This window comes from Schistocerca piceifrons, unplaced genomic scaffold (assembly GCF_021461385.2).
Source record: "Schistocerca piceifrons isolate TAMUIC-IGC-003096 unplaced genomic scaffold, iqSchPice1.1 HiC_scaffold_1684, whole genome shotgun sequence".
NCBI classification, from domain to species: Eukaryota; Metazoa; Arthropoda; class Insecta; order Orthoptera; family Acrididae; genus Schistocerca; species Schistocerca piceifrons.
In genome coordinates this window covers 483,800-509,267 of record NW_025727550.1, presented here as the reverse complement: position 1 = coordinate 509,267, position 25,468 = coordinate 483,800, and the positions used below count along the sequence as shown (strand labels likewise).

Genomic DNA, 25,468 nt, shown 5'->3' with positions numbered 1-25,468 from the left:
ACAACGCTTTTCCAAGTGTCCCATGTCACGCACCGAAGAACGCGCATCTGTCCGCACAGCAGAGTGGCGCAGTGGAAGCGTGCTGGGCCCATAACCCAGAGGTTCGTGGATCGAAACCACGCTCTGCTAAAATTATTCTTTTTCTTGGGTGCTTCGAGCTCGATCATTAATCCTGGGGTGCGCTGATTCAGCGTCGACGGCAAACCCTGTGAGTTGTGAAACGACGACGTCGTGTGCAGAATACGAGAAACACTTCCTAAGACGCAGACTTTCTTACGATTTTTTAGCAATTACATTCCTTGATCACAACGGTAATGCTTTTTCGGGCCACACGCGCAACCTTCGCGATATAAAAATCGCATCTCCCCGGCGTGGAATCGAACCCCGGTCTCCCGCGTGACAGGCGGGGATACTAACCACTATACTACCGAGGAACACGCAGTCCTTGTCTACAGTGCACGCACATTTATGGTTCTCATGTACGCGATACATCTCAAACCTAGCGTCCCGATGCTTCCATAGTCAGCTGCTACGAAATGAAAGTATGCCCCAGGTGAGGCTCGAACTCACAACCCCGGCATTGCTCACGGCTACTGCCTTATAAGTACCGTGCGCTAACCAATTGCGCCACTGGGGCTACAGCACAGTGCTTACAGTTAGCGGTATTCACTTTGATGCCAACCTGTTGTGGCTACAGACCCGTCATACGACCGTCACCTGCGGCCATACTGCGACGTTAGCACCTGTCTACGAATGCTTCATACGATTCTTGTTTTATATGCTACACTTACAAGCATGTCAACCGCTTGTCATCACCGAAAAAATGCAAAAAAACGGGCGCCTTGCATTCCGCTACCTGTCCATCAGCGACGGCAGATCTGTGGCAAGCTCTAAGCTGTGCAGGCGCTCCGTGGCCGAGCAGCAGGAGGAGAGATGCCTTCCTTGGTGGCAGCTCCCTGCAGAGTGCCGAAGACCAGAGTGGCCGCGCCGCCGTTGTCAGTGGATGACATGCAATTGTCGAGCCACGGAGAACACGTTGCTTTGCGATGTGCACCCGCCTCGTAGCAGAAAACGCGAACAGTGGCCCTGTGGCGCAACGGATAACGCGTCTGACTACGGATCAGAAGATTCCAGGTTCGAATCCTGGCAGGGTCGGCATTTCGTTAGTTGCGGGCGCGTAGCTAGGCAGTGCATTCGAATGTCTCCACCTTCGTGGAGTGCAATGTTAATCCTGAGCATCTCGCAGCTGCATCTCGAGACGATCGCGGTAAATATCGCTTCGTGCAAGCGTCAGTCGAGCAAAGTCGAGACAAGTCAAGCTGGCAGATGCTACGCAGTTAATTAAACGGTAGGCGACGCAGACAACGCTTTTCCAAGTGTCCCATGTCACGCACCGAAGAGCGCGCTTCTGTCCGCACAGCAGAGTGGCGCAGTGGAAGCGTGCTGGGCCCATAACCCAGAGGTCCGTGGATCGAAACCACGCTCTGCTAAAATTATTCTTTTTCTTGGGTGCTTCGAGCTCGATCATTAATCCTGGGGTGCGCTGATTCAGCGTCGACGGCAAACCCTGTGAGTTGTGAAACGACGACGTCGTGTGCAGAATACGAGAAACACTTCCTAAGACGCAGACTTTCTTACGATTTTTTAGCAATTACATTCCTTGATCACAACGGTAATGCTTTTTCGGGCCACACGCGCAACCTTCGCGATATAAAAATCGCATCTCCCCGGCGGGGAATCGAACCCCGGTCTCCCGCGTGACAGGCGGGGATACTAACCACTATACTACCAAGGAACACGCAGTCCTTGTCTACAGTGCACGCACATTTATGGTTCTCATGTACGCGATACATCTCAAACCTAGCGTCCCGATGCTTCCATAGTCAGCTGCTACGAAATGAAAGTATGCCCCAGGTGAGGCTCGAACTCACAACCCCGGCATTGCTCACGGCTACTGCCTTATAAGTACCGTGCGCTAACCAATTGCGCCACTGGGGCTACAGCACAGTGCTTACAGTTAGCGGTATTCACTTTGATGCCAACCTGTTGTGGCTACAGACCCGTCATACGACCGTCACCTGCGGCCATACTGCGACGTTAGCAACTGTCTACGAATGCTTCATACGATTCTTGTTTTATATGCTACACTTACAAGCATGTCAACCGCTTGTCATCACCGAAAAAATGCAAAAAAACGGGCGCCTTGCATTCCGCTACCTGTCCATCAGCGACGGCAGATCTGTGGCAAGCTCTAAGCTGTGCAGGCGCTCCGTGGCCGAGCAGCAGGAGGAGAGATGCCTTCCTTGGTGGCAGCTCCCTGCAGAGTGCCGAAGACCAGAGTGGCCGCGCCGCCGTTGTCAGTGGATGACATGCAATTGTCGAGCCACGGAGAACACGTTGCTTTGCGATGTGCACCCGCCTCGTAGCAGAAAACGCGAACAGTGGCCCTGTGGCGCAACGGATAACGCGTCTGACTACGGATCAGAAGATTCCAGGTTCGAATCCTGGCAGGGTCGGCATTTCGTTAGTTGCGGGCGCGTAGCTAGGCAGTGCATTCGAATGTCTCCACCTTCGTGGAGTGCAATGTTAATCCTGAGCATCTCGCAGCTGCATCTCGAGACGATCGCGGTAAATATCGCTTCGTGCAAGCGTCAGCGTAGCGTCAGTCGAGCAAAGTCGAGACAAGTCAAGCTGGCAGATGCTACGCAGTTAATTAAACGGTAGGCGACGCAGACAACGCTTTTCCAAGTGTCCCATGTCACGCACCGAAGAGCGCGCATCTGTCCGCACAGCAGAGTGGCGCAGTGGAAGCGTGCTGGGCCCATAACCCAGAGGTCCGTGGATCGAAACCACGCTCTGCTAAAATTATTCTTTTTCTTGGGTGCTTCGAGCTCGATCATTAATCCTGGGGTGCGCTGATTCAGCGTCGACGGCAAACCCTGTGAGTTGTGAAACGACGACGTCGTGTGCAGAATACGAGAAACACTTCCTAAGACGCAGACTTTCTTACGATTTTTTAGCAATTACATTCCTTGATCACAACGGTAATGCTTTTTCGGGCCACACGCGCAACCTTCGCGATATAAAAATCGCATCTCCCCGGCGGGGAATCGAACCCCGGTCTCCCGCGTGACAGGCGGGGATACTAACCACTATACTACCGAGGAACACGCAGTCCTTGTCTACAGTGCACGCACATTTATGGTTCTCATGTACGCGATACATCTCAAACCTAGCGTCCCGATGCTTCCATAGTCAGCTGCTACGAAATGAAAGTATGCCCCAGGTGAGGCTCGAACTCACAACCCCGGCATTGCTCACGGCTACTGCCTTATAAGTACCGTGCGCTAACCAATTGCGCCACTGGGGCTACAGCACAGTGCTTACAGTTAGCGGTATTCACTTTGATGCCAACCTGTTGTGGCTACAGACCCGTCATACGACCGTCACCTGCGGCCATACTGCGACGTTAGCACCTGTCTACGAATGCTTCATACGATTCTTGTTTTATATGCTACACTTACAAGCATGTCAACCGCTTGTCATCACCGAAAAAATGCAAAAAAACGGGCGCCTTGCATTCCGCTACCTGTCCATCAGCGACGGCAGATCTGTGGCAAGCTCTAAGCTGTGCAGGCGCTCCGTGGCCGAGCAGCAGGAGGAGAGATGCCTTCCTTGGTGGCAGCTCCCTGCAGAGTGCCGAAGACCAGAGTGGCCGCGCCGCCGTTGTCAGTGGATGACATGCAATTGTCGAGCCACGGAGAACACGTTGCTTTGCGATGTGCACCCGCCTCGTAGCAGAAAACGCGAACAGTGGCCCTGTGGCGCAACGGATAACGCGTCTGACTACGGATCAGAAGATTCCAGGTTCGAATCCTGGCAGGGTCGGCATTTCGTTAGTTGCGGGCGCGTAGCTAGGCAGTGCATTCGAATGTCTCCACCTTCGTGGAGTGCAATGTTAATCCTGAGCATCTCGCAGCTGCATCTCGAGACGATCGCGGTAAATATCGCTTCGTGCAAGCGTCAGTCGAGCAAAGTCGAGACAAGTCAAGCTGGCAGATGCTACGCAGTTAATTAAACGGTAGGCGACGCAGACAACGCTTTTCCAAGTGTCCCATGTCACGCACCGAAGAGCGCGCATCTGTCCGCACAGCAGAGTGGCGCAGTGGAAGCGTGCTGGGCCCATAACCCAGAGGTCCGTGGATCGAAACCACGCTCTGCTAAAATTATTCTTTTTCTTGGGTGCTTCGAGCTCGATCATTAATCCTGGGGTGCGCTGATTCAGCGTCGACGGCAAACCCTGTGAGTTGTGAAACGACGACGTCGTGTGCAGAATACGAGAAACACTTCCTAAGACGCAGACTTTCTTACGATTTTTTAGCAATTACATTCCTTGATCACAACGGTAATGCTTTTTCGGGCCACACGCGCAACCTTCGCGATATAAAAATCGCATCTCCCCGGCGGGGAATCGAACCCCGGTCTCCCGCGTGACAGGCGGGGATACTAACCACTATACTACCGAGGAACACGCAGTCCTTGTCTACAGTGCACGCACATTTATGGTTCTCATGTACGCGATACATCTCAAACCTAGCGTCCCGATGCTTCCATAGTCAGCTGCTACGAAATGAAAGTATGCCCCAGGTGAGGCTCGAACTCACAACCCCGGCATTGCTCACGGCTACTGCCTTATAAGTACCGTGCGCTAACCAATTGCGCCACTGGGGCTACAGCACAGTGCTTACAGTTAGCGGTATTCACTTTGATGCCAACCTGTTGTGGCTACAGACCCGTCATACGACCGTCACCTGCGGCCATACTGCGACGTTAGCACCTGTCTACGAATGCTTCATACGATTCTTGTTTTATATGCTACACTTACAAGCATGTCAACCGCTTGTCATCACCGAAAAAATGCAAAAAAACGGGCGCCTTGCATTCCGCTACCTGTCCATCAGCGACGGCAGATCTGTGGCAAGCTCTAAGCTGTGCAGGCGCTCCGTGGCCGAGCAGCAGGAGGAGAGATGCCTTCCTTGGTGGCAGCTCCCTGCAGAGTGCCGAAGACCAGAGTGGCCGCGCCGCCGTTGTCAGTGGATGACATGCAATTGTCGAGCCACGGAGAACACGTTGCTTTGCGATGTGCACCCGCCTCGTAGCAGAAAACGCGAACAGTGGCCCTGTGGCGCAACGGATAACGCGTCTGACTACGGATCAGAAGATTCCAGGTTCGAATCCTGGCAGGGTCGGCATTTCGTTAGTTGCGGGCGCGTAGCTAGGCAGTGCATTCGAATGTCTCCACCTTCGTGGAGTGCAATGTTAATCCTGAGCATCTCGCAGCTGCATCTCGAGACGATCGCGGTAAATATCGCTTCGTGCAAGCGTCAGCGTAGCGTCAGTCGAGCAAAGTCGAGACAAGTCAAGCTGGCAGATGCTACGCAGTTAATTAAACGGTAGGCGACGCAGACAACGCTTTTCCAAGTGTCCCATGTCACGCACCGAAGAGCGCGCATCTGTCCGCACAGCAGAGTGGCGCAGTGGAAGCGTGCTGGGCCCATAACCCAGAGGTCCGTGGATCGAAACCACGCTCTGCTAAAATTATTCTTTTTCTTGGGTGCTTCGAGCTCGATCATTAATCCTGGGGTGCGCTGATTCAGCGTCGACGGCAAACCCTGTGAGTTGTGAAACGACGACGTCGTGTGCAGAATACGAGAAACACTTCCTAAGACGCAGACTTTCTTACGATTTTTTAGCAATTACATTCCTTGATCACAACGGTAATGCTTTTTCGGGCCACACGCGCAACCTTCGCGATATAAAAATCGCATCTCCCCGGCGGGGAATCGAACCCCGGTCTCCCGCGTGACAGGCGGGGATACTAACCACTATACTACCGAGGAACACGCAGTCCTTGTCTACAGTGCACGCACATTTATGGTTCTCATGTACGCGATACATCTCAAACCTAGCGTCCCGATGCTTCCATAGTCAGCTGCTACGAAATGAAAGTATGCCCCAGGTGAGGCTCGAACTCACAACCCCGGCATTGCTCACGGCTACTGCCTTATAAGTACCGTGCGCTAACCAATTGCGCCACTGGGGCTACAGCACAGTGCTTACAGTTAGCGGTATTCACTTTGATGCCAACCTGTTGTGGCTACAGACCCGTCATACGACCGTCACCTGCGGCCATACTGCGACGTTAGCACCTGTCTACGAATGCTTCATACGATTCTTGTTTTATATGCTACACTTACAAGCATGTCAACCGCTTGTCATCACCGAAAAAATGCAAAAAAACGGGCGCCTTGCATTCCGCTACCTGTCCATCAGCGACGGCAGATCTGTGGCAAGCTCTAAGCTGTGCAGGCGCTCCGTGGCCGAGCAGCAGGAGGAGAGATGCCTTCCTTGGTGGCAGCTCCCTGCAGAGTGCCGAAGACCAGAGTGGCCGCGCCGCCGTTGTCAGTGGATGACATGCAATTGTCGAGCCACGGAGAACACGTTGCTTTGCGATGTGCACCCGCCTCGTAGCAGAAAACGCGAACAGTGGCCCTGTGGCGCAACGGATAACGCGTCTGACTACGGATCAGAAGATTCCAGGTTCGAATCCTGGCAGGGTCGGCATTTCGTTAGTTGCGGGCGCGTAGCTAGGCAGTGCATTCGAATGTCTCCACCTTCGTGGAGTGCAATGTTAATCCTGAGCATCTCGCAGCTGCATCTCGAGACGATCGCGGTAAATATCGCTTCGTGCAAGCGTCAGCGTAGCGTCAGTCGAGCAAAGTCGAGACAAGTCAAGCTGGCAGATGCTACGCAGTTAATTAAACGGTAGGCGACGCAGACAACGCTTTTCCAAGTGTCCCATGTCACGCACCGAAGAGCGCGCATCTGTCCGCACAGCAGAGTGGCGCAATGGAAGCGTGCTGGGCCCATAACCCAGAGGTCCGTGGATCGAAACCACGCTCTGCTAAAATTATTCTTTTTCTTGGGTGCTTCGAGCTCGATCATTAATCCTGGGGTGCGCTGATTCAGCGTCGACGGCAAACCCTGTGAGTTGTGAAACGACGACGTCGTGTGCAGAATACGAGAAACACTTCCTAAGACGCAGACTTTCTTACGATTTTTTAGCAATTACATTCCTTGATCACAACGGTAATGCTTTTTCGGGCCACACGCGCAACCTTCGCGATATAAAAATCGCATCTCCCCGGCGGGGAATCGAACCCCGGTCTCCCGCGTGACAGGCGGGGATACTAACCACTATACTACCGAGGAACACGCAGTCCTTGTCTACAGTGCACGCACATTTATGGTTCTCATGTACGCGATACATCTCAAACCTAGCGTCCCGATGCTTCCATAGTCAGCTGCTACGAAATGAAAGTATGCCCCAGGTGAGGCTCGAACTCACAACCCCGGCATTGCTCACGGCTACTGCCTTATAAGTACCGTGCGCTAACCAATTGCGCCACTGGGGCTACAGCACAGTGCTTACAGTTAGCGGTATTCACTTTGATGCCAACCTGTTGTGGCTACAGACCCGTCATACGACCGTCACCTGCGGCCATACTGCGACGTTAGCACCTGTCTACGAATGCTTCATACGATTCTTGTTTTATATGCTACACTTACAAGCATGTCAACCGCTTGTCGTCACCGAAAAAAATGCAAAAAAACGGGCGCCTTGCATTCCGCTACCTGTCCATCAGCGACGGCAGATCTGTGGCAAGCTCTAAGCTGTGCAGGCGCTCCGTGGCCGAGCAGCAGGAGGAGAGATGCCTTCCTTGGTGGCAGCTCCCTGCAGAGTGCCGAAGACCAGAGTGGCCGCGCCGCCGTTGTCAGTGGATGACATGCAATTGTCGAGCCACGGAGAACACGTTGCTTTGCGATGTGCACCCGCCTCGTAGCAGAAAACGCGAACAGTGGCCCTGTGGCGCAACGGATAACGCGTCTGACTACGGATCAGAAGATTCCAGGTTCGAATCCTGGCAGGGTCGGCATTTCGTTAGTTGCGGGCGCGTAGCTAGGCAGTGCATTCGAATGTCTCCACCTTCGTGGAGTGCAATGTTAATCCTGAGCATCTCGCAGCTGCATCTCGAGACGATCGCGGTAAATATCGCTTCGTGCAAGCGTCAGTCGAGCAAAGTCGAGACAAGTCAAGCTGGCAGATGCTACGCAGTTAATTAAACGGTAGGCGACGCAGACAACGCTTTTCCAAGTGTCCCATGTCACGCACCGAAGAGCGCGCATCTGTCCGCACAGCAGAGTGGCGCAGTGGAAGCGTGCTGGGCCCATAACCCAGAGGTCCGTGGATCGAAACCACGCTCTGCTAAAATTATTCTTTTTCTTGGGTGCTTCGAGCTCGATCATTAATCCTGGGGTGCGCTGATTCAGCGTCGACGGCAAACCCTGTGAGTTGTGAAACGACGACGTCGTGTGCAGAATACGAGAAACACTTCCTAAGACGCAGACTTTCTTACGATTTTTTAGCAATTACATTCCTTGATCACAACGGTAATGCTTTTTCGGGCCACACGCGCAACCTTCGCGATATAAAAATCGCATCTCCCCGGCGGGGAATCGAACCCCGGTCTCCCGCGTGACAGGCGGGGATACTAACCACTATACTACCGAGGAACACGCAGTCCTTGTCTACAGTGCACGCACATTTATGGTTCTCATGTACGCGATACATCTCAAACCTAGCGTCCCGATGCTTCCATAGTCAGCTGCTACGAAATGAAAGTATGCCCCAGGTGAGGCTCGAACTCACAACCCCGGCATTGCTCACGGCTACTGCCTTATAAGTACCGTGCGCTAACCAATTGCGCCACTGGGGCTACAGCACAGTGCTTACAGTTAGCGGTATTCACTTTGATGCCAACCTGTTGTGGCTACAGACCCGTCATACGACCGTCACCTGCGGCCATACTGCGACGTTAGCACCTGTCTACGAATGCTTCATACGATTCTTGTTTTATATGCTACACTTACAAGCATGTCAACCGCTTGTCATCACCGAAAAAATGCAAAAAAACGGGCGCCTTGCATTCCGCTACCTGTCCATCAGCGACGGCAGATCTGTGGCAAGCTCTAAGCTGTGCAGGCGCTCCGTGGCCGAGCAGCAGGAGGAGAGATGCCTTCCTTGGTGGCAGCTCCCTGCAGAGTGCCGAAGACCAGAGTGGCCGCGCCGCCGTTGTCAGTGGATGACATGCAATTGTCGAGCCACGGAGAACACGTTGCTTTGCGATGTGCACCCGCCTCGTAGCAGAAAACGCGAACAGTGGCCCTGTGGCGCAACGGATAACGCGTCTGACTACGGATCAGAAGATTCCAGGTTCGAATCCTGGCAGGGTCGGCATTTCGTTAGTTGCGGGCGCGTAGCTAGGCAGTGCATTCGAATGTCTCCACCTTCGTGGAGTGCAATGTTAATCCTGAGCATCTCGCAGCTGCATCTCGAGACGATCGCGGTAAATATCGCTTCGTGCAAGCGTCAGCGTAGCGTCAGTCGAGCAAAGTCGAGACAAGTCAAGCTGGCAGATGCTACGCAGTTAATTAAACGGTAGGCGACGCAGACAACGCTTTTCCAAGTGTCCCATGTCACGCACCGAAGAGCGCGCATCTGTCCGCACAGCAGAGTGGCGCAGTGGAAGCGTGCTGGGCCCATAACCCAGAGGTCCGTGGATCGAAACCACGCTCTGCTAAAATTATTCTTTTTCTTGGGTGCTTCGAGCTCGATCATTAATCCTGGGGTGCGCTGATTCAGCGTCGACGGCAAACCCTGTGAGTTGTGAAACGACGACGTCGTGTGCAGAATACGAGAAACACTTCCTAAGACGCAGACTTTCTTACGATTTTTTAGCAATTACATTCCTTGATCACAACGGTAATGCTTTTTCGGGCCACACGCGCAACCTTCGCGATATAAAAATCGCATCTCCCCGGCGGGGAATCGAACCCGGGTCTCCCGCGTGACAGGCGGGGATACTAACCACTATACTACCGAGGAACACGCAGTCCTTGTCTACAGTGCACGCACATTTATGGTTCTCATGTACGCGATACATCTCAAACCTAGCGTCCCGATGCTTCCATAGTCAGCTGCTACGAAATGAAAGTATGCCCCAGGTGAGGCTCGAACTCACAACCCCGGCATTGCTCACGGCTACTGCCTTATAAGTACCGTGCGCTAACCAATTGCGCCACTGGGGCTACAGCACAGTGCTTACAGTTAGCGGTATTCACTTTGATGCCAACCTGTTGTGGCTACAGACCCGTCATACGACCGTCACCTGCGGCCATACTGCGACGTTAGCACCTGTCTACGAATGCTTCATACGATTCTTGTTTTATATGCTACACTTACAAGCATGTCAACCGCTTGTCATCACCGAAAAAATGCAAAAAAACGGGCGCCTTGCATTCCGCTACCTGTCCATCAGCGACGGCAGATCTGTGGCAAGCTCTAAGCTGTGCAGGCGCTCCGTGGCCGAGCAGCAGGAGGAGAGATGCCTTCCTTGGTGGCAGCTCCCTGCAGAGTGCCGAAGACCAGAGTGGCCGCGCCGCCGTTGTCAGTGGATGACATGCAATTGTCGAGCCACGGAGAACACGTTGCTTTGCGATGTGCACCCGCCTCGTAGCAGAAAACGCGAACAGTGGCCCTGTGGCGCAACGGATAACGCGTCTGACTACGGATCAGAAGATTCCAGGTTCGAATCCTGGCAGGGTCGGCATTTCGTTAGTTGCGGGCGCGTAGCTAGGCAGTGCATTCGAATGTCTCCACCTTCGTGGAGTGCAATGTTAATCCTGAGCATCTCGCAGCTGCATCTCGAGACGATCGCGGTAAATATCGCTTCGTGCAAGCGTCAGCGTAGCGTCAGTCGAGCAAAGTCGAGACAAGTCAAGCTGGCAGATGCTACGCAGTTAATTAAACGGTAGGCGACGCAGACAACGCTTTTCCAAGTGTCCCATGTCACGCACCGAAGAGCGCGCATCTGTCCGCACAGCAGAGTGGCGCAGTGGAAGCGTGCTGGGCCCATAACCCAGAGGTCCGTGGATCGAAACCACGCTCTGCTAAAATTATTCTTTTTCTTGGGTGCTTCGAGCTCGATCATTAATCCTGGGGTGCGCTGATTCAGCGTCGACGGCAAACCCTGTGAGTTGTGAAACGACGACGTCGTGTGCAGAATACGAGAAACACTTCCTAAGACGCAGACTTTCTTACGATTTTTTAGCAATTACATTCCTTGATCACAACGGTAATGCTTTTTCGGGCCACACGCGCAACCTTCGCGATATAAAAATCGCATCTCCCCGGCGGGGAATCGAACCCGGGTCTCCCGCGTGACAGGCGGGGATACTAACCACTATACTACCGAGGAACACGCAGTCCTTGTCTACAGTGCACGCACATTTATGGTTCTCATGTACGCGATACATCTCAAACCTAGCGTCCCGATGCTTCCATAGTCAGCTGCTACGAAATGAAAGTATGCCCCAGGTGAGGCTCGAACTCACAACCCCGGCATTGCTCACGGCTACTGCCTTATAAGTACCGTGCGCTAACCAATTGCGCCACTGGGGCTACAGCACAGTGCTTACAGTTAGCGGTATTCACTTTGATGCCAACCTGTTGTGGCTACAGACCCGTCATACGACCGTCACCTGCGGCCATACTGCGACGTTAGCACCTGTCTACGAATGCTTCATACGATTCTTGTTTTATATGCTACACTTACAAGCATGTCAACCGCTTGTCATCACCGAAAAAATGCAAAAAAACGGGCGCCTTGCATTCCGCTACCTGTCCATCAGCGACGGCAGATCTGTGGCAAGCTCTAAGCTGTGCAGGCGCTCCGTGGCCGAGCAGCAGGAGGAGAGATGCCTTCCTTGGTGGCAGCTCCCTGCAGAGTGCCGAAGACCAGAGTGGCCGCGCCGCCGTTGTCAGTGGATGACATGCAATTGTCGAGCCACGGAGAACACGTTGCTTTGCGATGTGCACCCGCCTCGTAGCAGAAAACGCGAACAGTGGCCCTGTGGCGCAACGGATAACGCGTCTGACTACGGATCAGAAGATTCCAGGTTCGAATCCTGGCAGGGTCGGCATTTCGTTAGTTGCGGGCGCGTAGCTAGGCAGTGCATTCGAATGTCTCCACCTTCGTGGAGTGCAATGTTAATCCTGAGCATCTCGCAGCTGCATCTCGAGACGATCGCGGTAAATATCGCTTCGTGCAAGCGTCAGCGTAGCGTCAGTCGAGCAAAGTCGAGACAAGTCAAGCTGGCAGATGCTACGCAGTTAATTAAACGGTAGGCGACGCAGACAACGCTTTTCCAAGTGTCCCATGTCACGCACCGAAGAGCGCGCATCTGTCCGCACAGCAGAGTGGCGCAGTGGAAGCGTGCTGGGCCCATAACCCAGAGGTCCGTGGATCGAAACCACGCTCTGCTAAAATTATTCTTTTTCTTGGGTGCTTCGAGCTCGATCATTAATCCTGGGGTGCGCTGATTCAGCGTCGACGGCAAACCCTGTGAGTTGTGAAACGACGACGTCGTGTGCAGAATACGAGAAACACTTCCTAAGACGCAGACTTTCTTACGATTTTTTAGCAATTACATTCCTTGATCACAACGGTAATGCTTTTTCGGGCCACACGCGCAACCTTCGCGATATAAAAATCGCATCTCCCCGGCGGGGAATCGAACCCGGGTCTCCCGCGTGACAGGCGGGGATACTAACCACTATACTACCGAGGAACACGCAGTCCTTGTCTACAGTGCACGCACATTTATGGTTCTCATGTACGCGATACATCTCAAACCTAGCGTCCCGATGCTTCCATAGTCAGCTGCTACGAAATGAAAGTATGCCCCAGGTGAGGCTCGAACTCACAACCCCGGCATTGCTCACGGCTACTGCCTTATAAGTACCGTGCGCTAACCAATTGCGCCACTGGGGCTACAGCACAGTGCTTACAGTTAGCGGTATTCACTTTGATGCCAACCTGTTGTGGCTACAGACCCGTCATACGACCGTCACCTGCGGCCATACTGCGACGTTAGCACCTGTCTACGAATGCTTCATACGATTCTTGTTTTATATGCTACACTTACAAGCATGTCAACCGCTTGTCATCACCGAAAAAATGCAAAAAAACGGGCGCCTTGCATTCCGCTACCTGTCCATCAGCGACGGCAGATCTGTGGCAAGCTCTAAGCTGTGCAGGCGCTCCGTGGCCGAGCAGCAGGAGGAGAGATGCCTTCCTTGGTGGCAGCTCCCTGCAGAGTGCCGAAGACCAGAGTGGCCGCGCCGCCGTTGTCAGTGGATGACATGCAATTGTCGAGCCACGGAGAACACGTTGCTTTGCGATGTGCACCCGCCTCGTAGCAGAAAACGCGAACAGTGGCCCTGTGGCGCAACGGATAACGCGTCTGACTACGGATCAGAAGATTCCAGGTTCGAATCCTGGCAGGGTCGGCATTTCGTTAGTTGCGGGCGCGTAGCTAGGCAGTGCATTCGAATGTCTCCACCTTCGTGGAGTGCAATGTTAATCCTGAGCATCTCGCAGCTGCATCTCGAGACGATCGCGGTAAATATCGCTTCGTGCAAGCGTCAGCGTAGCGTCAGTCGAGCAAAGTCGAGACAAGTCAAGCTGGCAGATGCTACGCAGTTAATTAAACGGTAGGCGACGCAGACAACGCTTTTCCAAGTGTCCCATGTCACGCACCGAAGAGCGCGCATCTGTCCGCACAGCAGAGTGGCGCAGTGGAAGCGTGCTGGGCCCATAACCCAGAGGTCCGTGGATCGAAACCACGCTCTGCTAAAATTATTCTTTTTCTTGGGTGCTTCGAGCTCGATCATTAATCCTGGGGTGCGCTGATTCAGCGTCGACGGCAAACCCTGTGAGTTGTGAAACGACGACGTCGTGTGCAGAATACGAGAAACACTTCCTAAGACGCAGACTTTCTTACGATTTTTTAGCAATTACATTCCTTGATCACAACGGTAATGCTTTTTCGGGCCACACGCGCAACCTTCGCGATATAAAAATCGCATCTCCCCGGCGGGGAATCGAACCCCGGTCTCCCGCGTGACAGGCGGGGATACTAACCACTATACTACCGAGGAACACGCAGTCCTTGTCTACAGTGCACGCACATTTATGGTTCTCATGTACGCGATACATCTCAAACCTAGCGTCCCGATGCTTCCATAGTCAGCTGCTACGAAATGAAAGTATGCCCCAGGTGAGGCTCGAACTCACAACCCCGGCATTGCTCACGGCTACTGCCTTATAAGTACCGTGCGCTAACCAATTGCGCCACTGGGGCTACAGCACAGTGCTTACAGTTAGCGGTATTCACTTTGATGCCAACCTGTTGTGGCTACAGACCCGTCATACGACCGTCACCTGCGGCCATACTGCGACGTTAGCACCTGTCTACGAATGCTTCATACGATTCTTGTTTTATATGCTACACTTACAAGCATGTCAACCGCTTGTCATCACCGAAAAAATGCAAAAAAACGGGCGCCTTGCATTCCGCTACCTGTCCATCAGCGACGGCAGATCTGTGGCAAGCTCTAAGCTGTGCAGGCGCTCCGTGGCCGAGCAGCAGGAGGAGAGATGCCTTCCTTGGTGGCAGCTCCCTGCAGAGTGCCGAAGACCAGAGTGGCCGCGCCGCCGTTGTCAGTGGATGACATGCAATTGTCGAGCCACGGAGAACACGTTGCTTTGCGATGTGCACCCGCCTCGTAGCAGAAAACGCGAACAGTGGCCCTGTGGCGCAACGGATAACGCGTCTGACTACGGATCAGAAGATTCCAGGTTCGAATCCTGGCAGGGTCGGCATTTCGTTAGTTGCGGGCGCGTAGCTAGGCAGTGCATTCGAATGTCTCCACCTTCGTGGAGTGCAATGTTAATCCTGAGCATCTCGCAGCTGCATCTCGAGACGATCGCGGTAAATATCGCTTCGTGCAAGCGTCAGCGTAGCGTCAGTCGAGCAAAGTCGAGACAAGTCAAGCTGGCAGATGCTACGCAGTTAATTAAACGGTAGGCGACGCAGACAACGCTTTTCCAAGTGTCCCATGTCACGCACCGAAGAGCGCGCATCTGTCCGCACAGCAGAGTGGCGCAGTGGAAGCGTGCTGGGCCCATAACCCAGAGGTCCGTGGATCGAAACCACGCTCTGCTAAAATTATTCTTTTTCTTGGGTGCTTCGAGCTCGATCATTAATCCTGGGGTGCGCTGATTCAGCGTCGACGGCAAACCCTGTGAGTTGTGAAACGACGACGTCGTGTGCAGAATACGAGAAACACTTCCTAAGACGCAGACTTTCTTACGATTTTTTAGCAATTACATTCCTTGATCACAACGGTAATGCTTTTTCGGGCCACACGCGCAACCTTCGCGATATAAAAATCGCATCTCCCCGGCGGGGAATCGAACCCCGGTCTCCCGCGTGACAGGCGGGGATACTAACCACTATACTACCGAGGAACACGCAGTCCTTGTCTACAGTGCACGCACATTTATGGTTCTCATGTACGCGATACATCTCAAACCTAGCGTCCCGATGCTTCCATAGTCAGCTGCTACGAAATGAAAGTATGCCCCAGGTGAGGCTCGAACTCACAACCCCGGCATTGCTCACGGCTACTGCCTTATAAGTACCGTGCGCTAACCAATTGCGCCACTGGGGCTACAGCACAGTGCTTACAGTTAGCGGTATTCACTTTGATGCCAACCTGTTGTGGCTACAGACCCGTCATACGACCGTCACCTGCGGCCATACTGCGACGTTAGCACCTGTCTACGAATGCTTCATACGATTCTTGTTTTATATGCTACACTTACAAGCATGTCAACCGCTTGTCATCACCGAAAAAATGCAAAAAAACGGGCGCCTTGCATTCCGCTACCTGTCCATCAGCGACGGCAGATCTGTGGCAAGCTCTAAGCTGTGCAGGCGCTCCGTGGCCGAGCAGCAGGAGGAGAGATGCCTTCCTTGGTGGCAGCTCCCTGCAGAGTGCCGAAGACCAGAGTGGCCGCGCCGCCGTTGTCAGTGGATGACATGCAATTGTCGAGCCACGGAGAACACGTTGCTTTGCGATGTGCACCCGCCTCGTAGCAGAAAACGCGAACAGTGGCCCTGTGGCGCAACGGATAACGCGTCTGACTACGGATCAGAAGATTCCAGGTTCGAATCCTGGCAGGGTCGGCATTTCGTTAGTTGCGGGCGCGTAGCTAGGCAGTGCATTCGAATGTCTCCACCTTCGTGGAGTGCAATGTTAATCCTGAGCATCTCGCAGCTGCATCTCGAGACGATCGCGGTAAATATCGCTTCGTGCAAGCGTCAGCGTAGCGTCAGTCGAGCAAAGTCGAGACAAGTCAAGCTGGCAGATGCTACGCAGTTAATTAAACGGTAGGCGACGCAGACAACGCTTTTCCAAGTGTCCCATGTCACGCACCGAAGAGCGCGCATCTGTCCGCACAGCAGAGTGGCGCAGTGGAAGCGTGCTGGGCCCATAACCCAGAGGTCCGTGGATCGAAACCACGCTCTGCTAAAATTATTCTTTTTCTTGGGTGCTTCGAGCTCGATCATTAATCCTGGGGTGCGCTGATTCAGCGTCGACGGCAAACCCTGTGAGTTGTGAAACGACGACGTCGTGTGCAGAATACGAGAAACACTTCCTAAGACGCAGACTTTCTTACGATTTTTTAGCAATTACATTCCTTGATCACAACGGTAATGCTTTTTCGGGCCACACGCGCAACCTTCGCGATATAAAAATCGCATCTCCCCGGCGGGGAATCGAACCCCGGTCTCCCGCGTGACAGGCGGGGATACTAACCACTATACTACCGAGGAACACGCAGTCCTTGTCTACAGTGCACGCACATTTATGGTTCTCATGTACGCGATACATCTCAAACCTAGCGTCCCGATGCTTCCATAGTCAGCTGCTACGAAATGAAAGTATGCCCCAGGTGAGGCTCGAACTCACAACCCCGGCATTGCTCACGGCTACTGCCTTATAAGTACCGTGCGCTAACCAATTGCGCCACTGGGGCTACAGCACAGTGCTTACAGTTAGCGGTATTCACTTTGATGCCAACCTGTTGTGGCTACAGACCCGTCATACGACCGTCACCTGCGGCCATACTGCGACGTTAGCACCTGTCTACGAATGCTTCATACGATTCTTGTTTTATATGCTACACTTACAAGCATGTCAACCGCTTGTCATCACCGAAAAAATGCAAAAAAACGGGCGCCTTGCATTCCGCTACCTGTCCATCAGCGACGGCAGATCTGTGGCAAGCTCTAAGCTGTGCAGGCGCTCCGTGGCCGAGCAGCAGGAGGAGAGATGCCTTCCTTGGTGGCAGCTCCCTGCAGAGTGCCGAAGACCAGAGTGGCCGCGCCGCCGTTGTCAGTGGATGACATGCAATTGTCGAGCCACGGAGAACACGTTGCTTTGCGATGTGCACCCGCCTCGTAGCAGAAAACGCGAACAGTGGCCCTGTGGCGCAACGGATAACGCGTCTGACTACGGATCAGAAGATTCCAGGTTCGAATCCTGGCAGGGTCGGCATTTCGTTAGTTGCGGGCGCGTAGCTAGGCAGTGCATTCGAATGTCTCCACCTTCGTGGAGTGCAATGTTAATCCTGAGCATCTCGCAGCTGCATCTCGAGACGATCGCGGTAAATATCGCTTCGTGCAAGCGTCAGCGTAGCGTCAGTCGAGCAAAGTCGAGACAAGTCAAGCTGGCAGATGCTACGCAGTTAATTAAACGGTAGGCGACGCAGACAACGCTTTTCCAAGTGTCCCATGTCACGCACCGAAGAGCGCGCATCTGTCCGCACAGCAGAGTGGCGCAGTGGAAGCGTGCTGGGCCCATAACCCAGAGGTCCGTGGATCGAAACCACGCTCTGCTAAAATTATTCTTTTTCTTGGGTGCTTCGAGCTCGATCATTAATCCTGGGGTGCGCTGATTCAGCGTCGACGGCAAACCCTGTGAGTTGTGAAACGACGACGTCGTGTGCAGAATACGAGAAACACTTCCTAAGACGCAGACTTTCTTACGATTTTTTAGCAATTACATTCCTTGATCACAACGGTAATGCTTTTTCGGGCCACACGCGCAACCTTCGCGATATAAAAATCGCATCTCCCCGGCGGGGAATCGAACCCCGGTCTCCCGCGTGACAGGCGGGGATACTAACCACTATACTACTTTTTTTTTTTTTTTTTTTTTCAAAAGAAGTGCAGTACTGAAATTAAAATCCTAAAACATGACTATATAATGTAGACTGCTTACTGAAATAAAGGTTAAAAAACGAAAACTTCAGTCCTGGTGTAGAGAAGAAACATACATAAAGGCGGCAAATTCAGAAACAGTATAAAAGAAAATGGCTCACACAGGTGACCTTAGCCAACACCCTCTCTTTCAAATGTCAGGCTAAGCATATTGGCAAAATCATCTCGGAGGCCTGGCAATCGCAAGCGCTGCCAGTAAGCAGTAAGCATGTACTGCCGAAACGCTAGGTGTCCATCCTCTTCATGACAACTGTTGACAAAATGTACGAAATGGCCAATCAACCACATGACGGTATGGAGCTTCGTCCGCGGAAAAAAGGAAGAATCGGGCCGGACGATGATGTCAATAGTATAAGCGGCTTCAGCAGACCTAGTGACAAAAGCAAGTTGTTTCCTGAGCCAACGCCAATTAGCAAGGTGCCCACAGCAGGTGAATCGATGTTCAAGGGTATCCAGGAGACCACACCGAGTACAGGTGTCCGTGTCAGAAAGACCAAAACGGTGCAGTCGTACGTTGGTGGGAACCAAATTATTTATTACCCTATACCACGTGGACGCCACGGCCATAGAGTGGATCGGCAGACTAACGTTCTTCCAGACGTTCCTCCAGGACACGGATGGAGACGCCAGTTCTATTGGATTGGGACTGGCCAGCCCCTCCCAACGGGCAATCAAGCTCTTGGTCGTTGGCACCGGTCGCCGCAAGAAGACGTCACCGAGGTAACTCACCGCAATGTAAAATTCCCGAATGTGTTTCAACTTAAAATTTAGGCGTCCGACATCGACAGGTGGAGCAAGGCTCGCCGGACGCACAACAGTAAAAAGCCTGGATGTAATTGAAGTCACTTCTTGCGTAACAATTAGAGTCGTTCGGCGGACGTACAAAGCAGACGCCTTGCGAGTAATGTCAGAGAGGCCCAAGCCTCCGGAGAGACGCGGTTTCGTCATTACCTCGTAACGTAACTTGAATAGATGGCCCTTCCATATAAACCTGCTAGACAATTGGCGCAACCTTTTCGCCACCATCATGGGAAGTGGGAACAGCTGAGCAACATAATAAGCTTTACATAGGACGTAGGTGTCTAAAATTCTGACTTTTTGCAAAATGGTAGCAGAGCGCTGCTCATGGACCATCAGAGCCCCCTGTATCTTCTCGGTGACAGATTTCCAATTGAGAGCCGCCATTTTTAGAGGACACCGATCAATGATAATCCCCAAGGACGTATGGCGATCGACAAAAGTGGCCCAAGGGACGTCAGCATCGCGAAATCCTCGAATATCAAGGAACTTACATTTACCCTGATTGAGACGCGCTCCAGAGACACGACAGTATGCATCAACTGCCCCTTTCAACAACGGGATATCATCTCGTTGACGGAGGAGAACAACGACATCATCCGCATATGCCTTAACCGAGAGCTTCCCACCAGAGAGGGACATACCCTGAAGCTTGAGAGCAATAGTCCGAAGCAGCGGTTCCAGGGACAATACGAATAAAGACATAGAGAGCGGACTACCCTGAGGCACTCCGCGGCGGATAGCAATGGGCGGCGTCAGCTGCCCATTGACTGACACCCGAGCTGTTATTCCCCTATACAAATTGCCAAGAACACCACGTGATGAAGCGTTAAAACCTATTGTACCTAAAACACGATCTAAAAACACATGACTGACGTGATCAAAAGCCTTATAAAAATCAAGGAAGGCAAAGGCACAATGTACGTTTGTAACCGCCGCAACCGAGACAACATCCCGATATTCGGCTACTGGTGTCAGAATAGATCTATCATGAAAACAACATTGATGTGCACCAATCACACCCCGAAGCAGAGAAGACAGCCGGCTATTGAGCGCTCTAGCAGCTGTCTTATAGTCAAAATTCAGCAATGTGAGCGGACGAAGATTGGCAGCAGATAAACGACCAGAGGACTTCGGAATTAAAACAATTTTCCCTACTTTAAAATCGGCAGGCACATCCATCCCTCTGACAATCTCATTTAAAATCTGCGTAAAAATGCCACCCAAAAGAGGCCAAAAACGGAGATAAAATTCTTTAGGCAGGCCGTCTGGACCCGGCGATTTACTGGACGGAGAGCGAGCAATAAAATCGAAAACATCATCTACCTGGAACTCCCGGAGAAATTCGCCGTTCGCGTCAGGCGCGATCGTCGCAGTTAGATCCCCAAAGACATCATCCGAAAGAGACTCACCAGAATCATCGGCAGAATAGAGACTAGTGTAATACTGATGAAGAGCACGAACCATTTCCTCCTGTGCACTAAGCTGTCGCCCATCATCCACCGTAAGAGAAGAGATGAAGGAGCGACGACGACGAGTCTGATGCCGTAGCAGGTGGTACAAGGATGTCAGTTCACCTTCAACAAGAGAGTGAGGTTTCGACTTAACTCGCAGACCATCCATCTGTCGTCGTTTAAGGCTCAAGAGCTTGGCTTTAATACGACGAACATCATGGATCCGCAGCGGAGAGGTACCCGCCGCGTCATATAGTTCACGCAGGACAGAGTAGTAATATTCATACGTGTTCTTAAAATCACGCGTCCTAGCAGCACAGTAGAAAATCAAAGTCTGACGAATCTTGGGCTTGGCAAACGCAGTCCACCAAACCAGCAAGGAGGGGTATCGCGGGACAGAGCGAAGACATCGCTCCCACACGCCACTTATAACATCATCCATAGCACTGTCGGCAAGGTGGGAAACATTTAACATCCACTGGGAACGATAAAGTTTTGCAGGTTGGCGACTAAGATTTACAGTTGCAGTAAAAGCACAATGGTCAGAAAAACTAGTAGGAATAACATCGACAGAAAGAATTTTATCACATAAAAAATCAGATAAATAGAATCTGTCGAGTCTACTGCATGAGGACGCGGTAAAAAACGTATATTTCACCAGGGTTGGATATTTGTGTTCCCAAACATCACGCAGATGCATCGTACGAACTAAGTCATGTAAATCACGGCAATAATTAAAATTGGGGGACTGGTCTGCAGGGCGTAAAACACAATTAAAATCGCCTCCGAGCAGGAGACTCCGAGGACTCTGGCGCAAAAGATAAATAAGCTCTTCTTTATAAAAGCGCGATCGAGCCACAGTGTGACCCGAACCAGAGGGGGCATACAAAACAACGAGGCGGAGATCAAAAAAGACGACAACCAATCCCACGGCCAGAGTCAAGGAATTCAATGTCAGTAATAGGAATGCCCTCTCGAAAGAAAAGAGCAGTTCCTGTTGAATATTCCGGCGCGACATTAAAAACAGTTTGAAATCCAGGTAGAGAGAGATCAGAAAACAACACTTCCTGCAAAAACACTACGTCCGCACAGGCGTCGTAAATAAACTGCCGCAAAGAGGCAATGCGAACGTCGGACTCAATACGGTTAACATTTAAGGTAAGAAAGGTGTATGCTTGAACCATAGAGAGAAAAGCGAGAAAACAAATCACCTACACCGACGCACCAGCGTCACAGTCCATAGCAGGGGTGACGGAGGCATCCGAGGGAGGGGGACTGCTACCCCGTTCCGCGGATCCCTTACGTTTCGGTTTTTTGCGAACAGCATTAACGTTCGGCTGAACGCGTAACTTGCGTCGGCTGACGGGCAAGGAAACTTCAGCCGCCGGTGACGTAGGAGGGTCAAGTTCTGTATCCGACACCACCCGCGCCGGTCCACATGCGGGATCCGGGGTCACGGGGGAAACATCCGACAAAACGGAATGGTCAACACCTGCACTAGCTTCCGGCAAACATGGACTGCACGGAGGCGAAACGTGAGCAGGAAGGTCCGAGGCCGCAGAGGTGGAAAGAAGCGGAGCAGCTCCGCTGGCAGAGGTATGGGGCAGCGAAGCAGGAAGTTGTCGCGGCTCCACTTGTTGTGACATCGAAGTCGGTTCGGAAGACGGCGCCAACAGGCCCGACCGACGACCCGACTCGAGAGAAGCTGCGTCGGAGGCCGGAGGGGCGCCAGCAGCCGCCACCGGAACCGCTACCTCAGGAGGGCAGGGAGCAGCTACAGTACACAGTGGCTCGGAGGATGCCGGTCGCTCGGACTGGGGCATCTCAGGGAGATCCTCATCCGTACTATTTCCATCTTGTGGGCGACGCCTCTTATTATTCAAAAGTGGCACACCCACCTGAGGGACAGACGGAACAACATCAGATTTAGCACGCAAAGGAGGAAATTCTGTATCAGGGGTGCGCAAAACCTGTGGCGGGGCGCTACTACCACTGGACTGTGCTACACCAAGAGCAGAACCACCTGCAACGAGGTCAGCGACCGTTAACTTGCGACGCTGTTCGAGAGAATTTTTTAAAACAAAAACTCTCCGCGGACAGTCGGTACGCACGTGACCACTTTCATTGCACAAAAAACAGGTGCCAACCTGACCACTATATGTTACATGGACACGATATCCACCGATCTGCAGGTGAGATGGAATATTCTGCTTAACGTGCATTTCGACTGAACGAATACCACTGTAACATTGCAGGCGATGTTGGCTTGACCAGCGTTCAAGGCGAATGCTCTTTACATCACCATACTTCTGTAGACCCTCCTTAAGATAGACATTATCCACCTCCGGTGGAAGATTGTAAACACGAACATTGGTATACGTGATGGAAGCATTGGAAAGCAGCACGGTACTTACAGAATCATCCCGATGCCGAAAGAGAACTTGATGACCATATTTAGAAAGAATTTTATCAACCTGAAGTGGGTCCATAAACTTAACAAAGAAAACATACAGTTCGGTATCAAAATAAGCAGTGTGCACCTGATCCGAATGAACACCAAAGGTATCTACCAACCAATCATGAATCTCAAGAGAACTAGGTTGCACATGGCGGGTTGACTTGTCAAAAGCAAAACTAACTGTAGCCTGACGAGGAATAACCTGGGACGACATTTTCAAAATATGCGGTCGAAACCGCTACACAAAAAACACTGAAATAAGGACAGAAAGTAACACAAGGTACGAAACAACGACGGAGAAATACTCTCAGAAGTTGCAACACAACACGTAACAAAAACGATAATCCACTATACGTAACGCTACGGCGGAGCGGAAGACTAGGCACGTCCACACTGCACGGCGTCTAAAGCGGAACTGAGGCAGTGCATTCGAATGTCTCCACCTTCGTGGAGTGCAATGTTAATCCTGAGCATCTCGCAGCTGCATCTCGAGACGATCGCGGTAAATATCGCTTCGTGCAAGCGTCAGCGTAGCGTCAGTCGAGCAAAGTCGAGACAAGTCAAGCTGGCAGATGCTACGCAGTTAATTAAACGGTAGGCGACGCAGACAACGCTTTTCCAAGTGTCCCATGTCACGCACCGAAGAGCGCGCATCTGTCCGCACAGCAGAGTGGCGCAGTGGAAGCGTGCTGGGCCCATAACCCAGAGGTCCGTGGATCGAAACCACGCTCTGCTAAAATTATTCTTTTTCTTGGGTGCTTCGAGCTCGATCATTAATCCTGGGGTGCGCTGATTCAGCGTCGACGGCAAACCCTGTGAGTTGTGAAACGACGACGTCGTGTGCAGAATACGAGAAACACTTCCTAAGACGCAGACTTTCTTACGATTTTTTAGCAATTACATTCCTTGATCACAACGGTAATGCTTTTTCGGGCCACACGCGCAACCTTCGCGATATAAAAATCGCATCTCCCCGGCGGGGAATCGAACCCCGGTCTCCCGCGTGACAGGCGGGGATACTAACCACTATACTACCGAGGAACACGCAGTCCTTGTCTACAGTGCACGCACATTTATGGTTCTCATGTACGCGATACATCTCAAACCTAGCGTCCCGATGCTTCCATAGTCAGCTGCTACGAAATGAAAGTATGCCCCAGGTGAGGCTCGAACTCACAACCCCGGCATTGCTCACGGCTACTGCCTTATAAGTACCGTGCGCTAACCAATTGCGCCACTGGGGCTACAGCACAGTGCTTACAGTTAGCGGTATTCACTTTGATGCCAACCTGTTGTGGCTACAGACCCGTCATACGACCGTCACCTGCGGCCATACTGCGACGTTAGCACCTGTCTACGAATGCTTCATACGATTCTTGTTTTATATGCTACACTTACAAGCATGTCAACCGCTTGTCATCACCGAAAAAATGCAAAAAAACGGGCGCCTTGCATTCCGCTACCTGTCCATCAGCGACGGCAGATCTGTGGCAAGCTCTAAGCTGTGCAGGCGCTCCGTGGCCGAGCAGCAGGAGGAGAGATGCCTTCCTTGGTGGCAGCTCCCTGCAGAGTGCCGAAGACCAGAGTGGCCGCGCCGCCGTTGTCAGTGGATGACATGCAATTGTCGAGCCACGGAGAACACGTTGCTTTGCGATGTGCACCCGCCTCGTAGCAGAAAACGCGAACAGTGGCCCTGTGGCGCAACGGATAACGCGTCTGACTACGGATCAGAAGATTCCAGGTTCGAATCCTGGCAGGGTCGGCATTTCGTTAGTTGCGGGCGCGTAGCTAGGCAGTGCATTCGAATGTCTCCACCTTCGTGGAGTGCAATGTTAATCCTGAGCATCTCGCAGCTGCATCTCGAGACGATCGCGGTAAATATCGCTTCGTGCAAGCGTCAGTCGAGCAAAGTCGAGACAAGTCAAGCTGGCAGATGCTACGCAGTTAATTAAACGGTAGGCGACGCAGACAACGCTTTTCCAAGTGTCCCATGTCACGCACCGAAGAGCGCGCATCTGTCCGCACAGCAGAGTGGCGCAGTGGAAGCGTGCTGGGCCCATAACCCAGAGGTCCGTGGATCGAAACCACGCTCTGCTAAAATTATTCTTTTTCTTGGGTGCTTCGAGCTCGATCATTAATCCTGGGGTGCGCTGATTCAGCGTCGACGGCAAACCCTGTGAGTTGTGAAACGACGACGTCGTGTGCAGAATACGAGAAACACTTCCTAAGACGCAGACTTTCTTACGATTTTTTAGCAATTACATTCCTTGATCACAACGGTAATGCTTTTTCGGGCCACACGCGCAACCTTCGCGATATAAAAATCGCATCTCCCCGGCGGGGAATCGAACCCCGGTCTCCCGCGTGACAGGCGGGGATACTAACCACTATACTACCGAGGAACACGCAGTCCTTGTCTACAGTGCACGCACATTTATGGTTC

General features: G+C 52.4%; 43 non-coding genes across 43 annotated transcripts; 14 read left to right on the top strand and 29 right to left on the bottom strand.

Annotated features, from left to right (window-relative positions):
* Positions 1-362: 362 nt before the first annotated feature.
* On the bottom strand, positions 363-434 carry Trnad-guc. Its single transcript has one exon. It is a non-coding gene; the product is annotated as a tRNA-Asp (tRNA).
* A 111-nt stretch (positions 435-545) lies between these two features.
* Positions 546-637, bottom strand: Trnai-uau. The gene is given in 2 exon segments: positions 546-581; positions 600-637. It is a non-coding gene; the product is annotated as a tRNA-Ile (tRNA).
* Positions 638-1,082: 445 nt separating this feature from the next.
* Trnar-acg lies at positions 1,083-1,155 on the top strand. The gene has a single exon. It is a non-coding gene; the product is annotated as a tRNA-Arg (tRNA).
* A 568-nt stretch (positions 1,156-1,723) lies between these two features.
* On the bottom strand, positions 1,724-1,795 carry Trnad-guc. The gene has a single exon. It is a non-coding gene; the product is annotated as a tRNA-Asp (tRNA).
* Positions 1,796-1,906: 111 nt separating this feature from the next.
* Trnai-uau lies at positions 1,907-1,998 on the bottom strand. Its single transcript is given in 2 exon segments — positions 1,907-1,942; positions 1,961-1,998. It is a non-coding gene; the product is annotated as a tRNA-Ile (tRNA).
* A 445-nt stretch (positions 1,999-2,443) lies between these two features.
* On the top strand, positions 2,444-2,516 carry Trnar-acg. Its single transcript has one exon. It is a non-coding gene; the product is annotated as a tRNA-Arg (tRNA).
* A 579-nt stretch (positions 2,517-3,095) lies between these two features.
* Positions 3,096-3,167, bottom strand: Trnad-guc. The gene has a single exon. It is a non-coding gene; the product is annotated as a tRNA-Asp (tRNA).
* A 111-nt stretch (positions 3,168-3,278) lies between these two features.
* Positions 3,279-3,370, bottom strand: Trnai-uau. Its single transcript is given in 2 exon segments — positions 3,279-3,314; positions 3,333-3,370. It is a non-coding gene; the product is annotated as a tRNA-Ile (tRNA).
* A 445-nt stretch (positions 3,371-3,815) lies between these two features.
* Trnar-acg lies at positions 3,816-3,888 on the top strand. The gene has a single exon. It is a non-coding gene; the product is annotated as a tRNA-Arg (tRNA).
* Positions 3,889-4,456: 568 nt separating this feature from the next.
* Positions 4,457-4,528, bottom strand: Trnad-guc. The gene has a single exon. It is a non-coding gene; the product is annotated as a tRNA-Asp (tRNA).
* Positions 4,529-4,639: 111 nt separating this feature from the next.
* On the bottom strand, positions 4,640-4,731 carry Trnai-uau. The gene is given in 2 exon segments: positions 4,640-4,675; positions 4,694-4,731. It is a non-coding gene; the product is annotated as a tRNA-Ile (tRNA).
* A 445-nt stretch (positions 4,732-5,176) lies between these two features.
* On the top strand, positions 5,177-5,249 carry Trnar-acg. The gene has a single exon. It is a non-coding gene; the product is annotated as a tRNA-Arg (tRNA).
* A 579-nt stretch (positions 5,250-5,828) lies between these two features.
* Trnad-guc lies at positions 5,829-5,900 on the bottom strand. Its single transcript has one exon. It is a non-coding gene; the product is annotated as a tRNA-Asp (tRNA).
* Positions 5,901-6,011: 111 nt separating this feature from the next.
* Positions 6,012-6,103, bottom strand: Trnai-uau. Its single transcript is given in 2 exon segments — positions 6,012-6,047; positions 6,066-6,103. It is a non-coding gene; the product is annotated as a tRNA-Ile (tRNA).
* Positions 6,104-6,548: 445 nt separating this feature from the next.
* Trnar-acg lies at positions 6,549-6,621 on the top strand. Its single transcript has one exon. It is a non-coding gene; the product is annotated as a tRNA-Arg (tRNA).
* A 579-nt stretch (positions 6,622-7,200) lies between these two features.
* Positions 7,201-7,272, bottom strand: Trnad-guc. Its single transcript has one exon. It is a non-coding gene; the product is annotated as a tRNA-Asp (tRNA).
* Positions 7,273-7,383: 111 nt separating this feature from the next.
* On the bottom strand, positions 7,384-7,475 carry Trnai-uau. Its single transcript is given in 2 exon segments — positions 7,384-7,419; positions 7,438-7,475. It is a non-coding gene; the product is annotated as a tRNA-Ile (tRNA).
* A 446-nt stretch (positions 7,476-7,921) lies between these two features.
* Positions 7,922-7,994, top strand: Trnar-acg. The gene has a single exon. It is a non-coding gene; the product is annotated as a tRNA-Arg (tRNA).
* Positions 7,995-8,562: 568 nt separating this feature from the next.
* On the bottom strand, positions 8,563-8,634 carry Trnad-guc. The gene has a single exon. It is a non-coding gene; the product is annotated as a tRNA-Asp (tRNA).
* Positions 8,635-8,745: 111 nt separating this feature from the next.
* Trnai-uau lies at positions 8,746-8,837 on the bottom strand. The gene is given in 2 exon segments: positions 8,746-8,781; positions 8,800-8,837. It is a non-coding gene; the product is annotated as a tRNA-Ile (tRNA).
* Positions 8,838-9,282: 445 nt separating this feature from the next.
* Positions 9,283-9,355, top strand: Trnar-acg. Its single transcript has one exon. It is a non-coding gene; the product is annotated as a tRNA-Arg (tRNA).
* A 579-nt stretch (positions 9,356-9,934) lies between these two features.
* On the bottom strand, positions 9,935-10,006 carry Trnad-guc. Its single transcript has one exon. It is a non-coding gene; the product is annotated as a tRNA-Asp (tRNA).
* Positions 10,007-10,117: 111 nt separating this feature from the next.
* Trnai-uau lies at positions 10,118-10,209 on the bottom strand. The gene is given in 2 exon segments: positions 10,118-10,153; positions 10,172-10,209. It is a non-coding gene; the product is annotated as a tRNA-Ile (tRNA).
* Positions 10,210-10,654: 445 nt separating this feature from the next.
* On the top strand, positions 10,655-10,727 carry Trnar-acg. The gene has a single exon. It is a non-coding gene; the product is annotated as a tRNA-Arg (tRNA).
* Positions 10,728-11,306: 579 nt separating this feature from the next.
* On the bottom strand, positions 11,307-11,378 carry Trnad-guc. The gene has a single exon. It is a non-coding gene; the product is annotated as a tRNA-Asp (tRNA).
* A 111-nt stretch (positions 11,379-11,489) lies between these two features.
* On the bottom strand, positions 11,490-11,581 carry Trnai-uau. Its single transcript is given in 2 exon segments — positions 11,490-11,525; positions 11,544-11,581. It is a non-coding gene; the product is annotated as a tRNA-Ile (tRNA).
* Positions 11,582-12,026: 445 nt separating this feature from the next.
* Trnar-acg lies at positions 12,027-12,099 on the top strand. Its single transcript has one exon. It is a non-coding gene; the product is annotated as a tRNA-Arg (tRNA).
* Positions 12,100-12,678: 579 nt separating this feature from the next.
* Positions 12,679-12,750, bottom strand: Trnad-guc. Its single transcript has one exon. It is a non-coding gene; the product is annotated as a tRNA-Asp (tRNA).
* A 111-nt stretch (positions 12,751-12,861) lies between these two features.
* Positions 12,862-12,953, bottom strand: Trnai-uau. Its single transcript is given in 2 exon segments — positions 12,862-12,897; positions 12,916-12,953. It is a non-coding gene; the product is annotated as a tRNA-Ile (tRNA).
* Positions 12,954-13,398: 445 nt separating this feature from the next.
* Positions 13,399-13,471, top strand: Trnar-acg. The gene has a single exon. It is a non-coding gene; the product is annotated as a tRNA-Arg (tRNA).
* Positions 13,472-14,050: 579 nt separating this feature from the next.
* Trnad-guc lies at positions 14,051-14,122 on the bottom strand. The gene has a single exon. It is a non-coding gene; the product is annotated as a tRNA-Asp (tRNA).
* A 111-nt stretch (positions 14,123-14,233) lies between these two features.
* Trnai-uau lies at positions 14,234-14,325 on the bottom strand. Its single transcript is given in 2 exon segments — positions 14,234-14,269; positions 14,288-14,325. It is a non-coding gene; the product is annotated as a tRNA-Ile (tRNA).
* Positions 14,326-14,770: 445 nt separating this feature from the next.
* Trnar-acg lies at positions 14,771-14,843 on the top strand. The gene has a single exon. It is a non-coding gene; the product is annotated as a tRNA-Arg (tRNA).
* A 579-nt stretch (positions 14,844-15,422) lies between these two features.
* On the bottom strand, positions 15,423-15,494 carry Trnad-guc. The gene has a single exon. It is a non-coding gene; the product is annotated as a tRNA-Asp (tRNA).
* A 111-nt stretch (positions 15,495-15,605) lies between these two features.
* Positions 15,606-15,697, bottom strand: Trnai-uau. Its single transcript is given in 2 exon segments — positions 15,606-15,641; positions 15,660-15,697. It is a non-coding gene; the product is annotated as a tRNA-Ile (tRNA).
* A 445-nt stretch (positions 15,698-16,142) lies between these two features.
* Positions 16,143-16,215, top strand: Trnar-acg. The gene has a single exon. It is a non-coding gene; the product is annotated as a tRNA-Arg (tRNA).
* Positions 16,216-16,794: 579 nt separating this feature from the next.
* On the bottom strand, positions 16,795-16,866 carry Trnad-guc. The gene has a single exon. It is a non-coding gene; the product is annotated as a tRNA-Asp (tRNA).
* Positions 16,867-16,977: 111 nt separating this feature from the next.
* Positions 16,978-17,069, bottom strand: Trnai-uau. The gene is given in 2 exon segments: positions 16,978-17,013; positions 17,032-17,069. It is a non-coding gene; the product is annotated as a tRNA-Ile (tRNA).
* A 445-nt stretch (positions 17,070-17,514) lies between these two features.
* On the top strand, positions 17,515-17,587 carry Trnar-acg. Its single transcript has one exon. It is a non-coding gene; the product is annotated as a tRNA-Arg (tRNA).
* A 6,407-nt stretch (positions 17,588-23,994) lies between these two features.
* Positions 23,995-24,066, bottom strand: Trnad-guc. The gene has a single exon. It is a non-coding gene; the product is annotated as a tRNA-Asp (tRNA).
* Positions 24,067-24,177: 111 nt separating this feature from the next.
* Positions 24,178-24,269, bottom strand: Trnai-uau. Its single transcript is given in 2 exon segments — positions 24,178-24,213; positions 24,232-24,269. It is a non-coding gene; the product is annotated as a tRNA-Ile (tRNA).
* A 445-nt stretch (positions 24,270-24,714) lies between these two features.
* Trnar-acg lies at positions 24,715-24,787 on the top strand. Its single transcript has one exon. It is a non-coding gene; the product is annotated as a tRNA-Arg (tRNA).
* A 568-nt stretch (positions 24,788-25,355) lies between these two features.
* Positions 25,356-25,427, bottom strand: Trnad-guc. The gene has a single exon. It is a non-coding gene; the product is annotated as a tRNA-Asp (tRNA).
* Between the last annotated feature and the right edge of the window lie 41 nt (positions 25,428-25,468).